Here is a 5,058-nt window from a genome sequence, read left to right as displayed (position 1 = left end):
AGCTGCCTCCAAGTCCCGGGTGGGCTCAGGGAGTGATGTGGCAGGGGTCTACGCCTGGAGCCGTAAGAGACCCCGCGTGGGCGCCGAAACCATTTCCTGGGCAGGATCCAGCAGCTTTGCTCTCAGCAGAGGCTCAAGGGGGGCTCACCTTAAGAGGGCCACACCCGCTGAGACGCCCCGTTCTCAGAAGACAAGGTGAGCCGCCCTGGCTTTGCGCTGGGCCTAATGCGTCCCCAGCGTTGACCATGGATGGCACATCGAGTCCATGTTCTGGTCTGCGGACTGGCCGGAGAGAGGCTCTGAGGCAGTGGAGGCTGGGAGATTTGTGCTGTTGAGATTACAGTTTGTCCCTTTCTTCCAGAGTCAGAGAGGATTCTTCCCATCCTTCTGGCCTCAAAAGCAAACTACCATTAGACACCGCTTCTTCCCTTAACGGTGCTCCCCACCCCGAAGGAGGCATCCTGATACAGTGGAAAGAACTTGGGCTTTAGAGGCAGAGGACTGAGATGGCTCCTGGCTCTGCCACCTACTAGTTAGGGTGCCTGGGAGGAAGGGGGGGAATCACTTCGCCTCTCTATCCCTCAGTTTCTTTATCTGTAAAATGGATAATAGTACCCACTGCTTAGGGTGCCTGTCACACAGTAAGAGCAATGTAAGTGGCTGCTGTGGTTATTATTATCATCTGTAAGGTGTGTTGTTTTATCTTCATTTTACAGTTGTGGGTCTTGTAAAGAGCAGATAAAAGTTTCAGGGGTACGCTGGCTTCCTGGCTCGCCCCGCTGGTTAAGCAGGCATTATCATTCCAGGCTGTGTCTTGGCTGGTGAGACGCCCAGAAGGCATTGGAAAGTTGGCTTCTGTCCCTGAGATAGCTGTCGGATGAGGTGATGGAGACCAGCATGCCAGGGTGAGAGGCAGCAGCCTTGCCACCCATTGCCCAATCTCTCCACCCACCCAGACACCTCAGGGAAGGAGAAGAAACTTCCACTTAAGGAGTTGCCAACACCTGCTCTGAAGTGGCCAAACTGTCCTCTGTCTGAGGGAGGGAAAAAGTTCCAGTATGGGGACAGGCCTGGCTCTGGGTGACCTTGGGCAAGTCACAGCCTTGGTCTCTGTTAAGTAAGGGGTTAGGGGACACCTAACTCGCTGCAGCCCTCAGCAGGAAATGGGTGCTGTAGAAGGGCTCCGTTGGGCGAGATAATTATTTTAAATTTTATTTGAAGGCCGTTAGTCAGTACACACCCTCTCCAGCTCATTGCAGTCTTTCTCCAGCTGGCTGCACAAATTTACATCACCTGCCTCACTCTCTGGTCTTTTGAGTTGGAGACCTCTGGTCCCTTCTGACTCTCCCATTATGAGGCTTTTAAAGGGACAGTCTTCCAACCTACTGAGCAATTATTATGTAGGCATATGTTGTTTGCCTTATCTGATTTGAAAGAGGGGGGTTGGAATTTAAGGCAGAAGTTTTCTTTCTCGTGGCTAAAGAACAGTGGAATCTTAGAGAAGAGAAACTTTCCCAGGGCCTTCAAGATGCAGATCCCTTCTTCCAGCTCTCTGGCCCACAGAATTCATGGCTGTTCCTGAGCATGAAGGCAAGTTATCTCTGGGCTCATGCCTAATTCTCCAGTCCTCTGTTCCCCTATGGCAGGAAACAGGTTCATTTATTAAGCACATCTCTGTGCCAGAGGTGTTGTGTGTGCTGCTTTATTTAATTCTCACTCAATCCTGGTTCAGCGTAGGTGCTATTTCCCCTGTCTTATTGATGAGGAAGTTGGGCATGGAGAAGCGGGGTCACTTGCCTGAGATTCCAGCAGTAGAGCCTAAATTTAAACCCAGGCCATGGGGACCAGTCTTGTCCTCATGCTGCTTCCCTATTCCTTGTGCCTCATCACGCCTCTGCTGCTCTTTGTGCAAGGTGACCACACCCTCCCTGTCAGTGCCAAGGAGAGGGGCAGATGAAGATCCATGGAAGGAAAAGAGGCCAGGATGGACTGATGCCTCCCTCCAAAGCAGCAGCCCTCCACACAAAACTCACCAGGACATCCCCCCCAAAACACACACACACACACACACACACACACACACCCCAGACTTCACCCAGGCAGGCAGGCAGGCAGGCAGGAAGGAAGGAAGGAAGAAAGATGGTCCAGGACCAGCTCCTTAAGGAAGCTCCAGGGACACTAAATTCTCTCACCCTCCCACTTCCAGCTTAGAAGGCAACCCCCCACTGTGCATCAGCAGCCCCAAGGACTAGGGTGGAGGAGTTGGCAGCAGGCCAGGACGCCTTGCCGCAGCAAAAAGCTGAGCCTTGGCAGGAGGGGAACAACCTCTATTCTGGCCCTGGCCTGCAGGGAGCTGTCCAGGGTGCTGGTACAGGCTTTGCAACTTGCCAACCAGCCTCCCTCAAGGGCCCTGACCCTCCATCTTCCTGCACCTGTGGCTTCCCCTTCACCAGAACTCTTGGTAAATTCCTTCCCAGAGAGTCCTCTATCTGAGCATAACTCACAGGCAAAAGGGAACTTCCCATCCAATTCTGTTGGAGAAAATGAAAGCAATTTTTTCTCTCTTTTCTCAACCAGATGTAGTAACTATTACTAGAGAGTACATATCTAGTAAGTGGAATGAGTAAAGCAAGGAACTTATTTATAAGACACATAGATGTGTCTATAAAGTGCCAGGCACTGTTCTAAGCATTTTATAAACATTAATTCACTTAATCCTTTATCAACCTTCATACTACCTTTTTGCAGGTAAGGACGCCAAGGTATAGAAATTCATCCACAGTCAGAGAGCTCTCAAGTGGTGGAGACAGACTTCATATGCAGGCTAGCCCCAGCATCCAGCTCTCAGCCACCGTGCTATCCTGCTCCAGGATGAATGAAGATTATGAGATGACTTACTTGAAAGTATCTAGCTCAATGCCTGACACTTAGTGGGAGCTTTTAATTATTATTGCTTTGTATGAATAGAGACATGTTGATGATTTCTGGCTGGCAATCTTCCTTCTCATTTTATCCATTGCCTACAGTTGTGACCTCAGTCTGCTAGAAAAACAAAAAATTTTTCTACACGGGACTAGTGCCATAGTGGAGCTTGCTGGGGACTCGGGGAGTCCCGGTATGTGGCAGCTTAGGGAGGGAGGGGGTGGAAGGATAGCCATCTTGCACCTGTGCCTGGGTGAGGTCTGGTGTGTGTGTGTGTGTGTGTGTGTGTGTATTTGGAGGTGTCCTGAGGGAGTTGTGTATGGAGGGGGGCTGCTTTGGAGGGAGGCATCAGTCCATCATGGCCTCTTTTCTGAGAAGGTCATGGACTGGGTCAGTTCCAGGGCCTTGCCATTTGTTGCTTCACTGAGACATCTGGTCCCAGAGACGGGAAATGGCCATGTATCTGTGGAGAAGCAGGTTGTTGGTGGTAGTGGCAGTGTGTGGGCAGGGCACCTGCTCTTGATTTATTATTTCTTTGTCTCCCAGAAAGCACTTGAGTGCCGGCTTCATTCCAATGAGGCTCATGAGCCTCTCTGGATTCCAATACTGGGAGGGGGGGTGCAGTTTACCCTGCCCTCGCCAACCCCTCCCTTGTGTGCTTCCTCGGCGGGGGGGGCCTCAGGGCCTCAGCATCGCTTAATTAATTTAGGTTTCCCCAGCCACATATTTCCAGATTCAAAGGAACAGAGCGGCCCTGTCAGCCTTTCCCGGAAGCCTGTGAGTCTGGTGGCTGGAAGCCAGAAGGACTACGTGCCTGCCTGCCTGCCCTTGGCCAGCCTGTCCTTAGGGGCCAGACTTGCCTTATGCACAGCATAGCTGGGCTCCAATGGGAAAAGAAGGGGACTGCAGCTCCTGCACTGTGTGTGGGACTTATAGCTCCTCTGTATAGCTCCCAGAGAAGGGGCGGCCTCTACCCACTTTCCTGTAAATCACTGAGTGGAAGCAGAGCCTCAAAATCCCCTTTGTCTCTGCTCCCTCCACTCACTTCCCACCCCAATTGAATGAGTTTCTCAGGTTCATCTCCCTCCTCCATCAAGACCACCCCTGCCCCTGGCACAGAGTGCACATCTTCCTTTGCACTGGGGCAGTGAATTACATTCCAACTTTTCCTTTGCCTCCTGACCTGGCCAACCCACTCCTGCACAGATGCCAAACTTCTTTTCTCTGTAAAGTTTCAGGCACGTTCTCAGGGACCAACATACCTTGCAGGGGCCGCTGATGCCTGGGACTAGGGTCCATCTTCTTCTCCCAGCCTCATGGCTTTCCACAACCTGCCCCCCACCTCCCATTCTCCCTGTCTTCCCTAATGGCCACAGGAGCTCCCACCTCTGCATTGTTTTAAAAATTAAATTTTATTTTTTTATACAGCAGGTTCTTATTAGTTATCTATTTTATACATATTCGTGTATATATGTCAATCCCAATCTCCCAATTCATCCCACCACCACCCCCAACCCCGCTTCCCCCCTTGGTGTCCATATGTTTGTACTCTACATCTGTGTCTTTATTTCTGCCTTGCAAACTGGTTCATATGTACCATTTTTTCTAGATTCCACATATATGTGATAATATACAATATTTGTTTTTCTCTTTCTGACTTACTGCACTCTGTATGACAGTCTCTAGGTCCATCCACGTCTGTACAAATGACCCAATTTCATTCCTTTTTAAGGCTAATATTCCACTGTATATATGTACCACATCTTCTTTATCCGTGCGTCTGTTGATGAGCATTTAGGTTGCTTCCATGACCTGGCTATTGTAAATAGTGCTGCAATGAACATTAGGGTGCATGTGTCTTTTTGAATTGTGGTTTTCTCTGGGTATATGCCCAGTAGTGGGATTGCTGGGTCCTACTTTGAACGGGAAGTTCTCTTGGCCCATGCCCAGCTTTGCCTCTCCTTGGTTGCCATACCTTCCTGATCCCTGAAATAATGTGAATAACCTCCCTTTCCTCCCAGCATGAATCCCCTTGCGTTATCTACTCCCCATCAGGACTTAATCCCACGTGGTGGTGGACCTGTTCCCCCACACCAGCCTGAGAGCTCCTTGAAGGCAGGATCTGTGTCCGGGTGT

Source organism: Neophocaena asiaeorientalis, unplaced genomic scaffold, assembly GCF_003031525.2.
Source record: "Neophocaena asiaeorientalis asiaeorientalis breed wild unplaced genomic scaffold, Neophocaena_asiaeorientalis_V1.1 scaffold202, whole genome shotgun sequence".
Lineage (NCBI taxonomy): Eukaryota > Metazoa > Chordata > Mammalia > Artiodactyla > Phocoenidae > Neophocaena > Neophocaena asiaeorientalis.
This window is presented reverse-complemented; position numbering follows the sequence as displayed.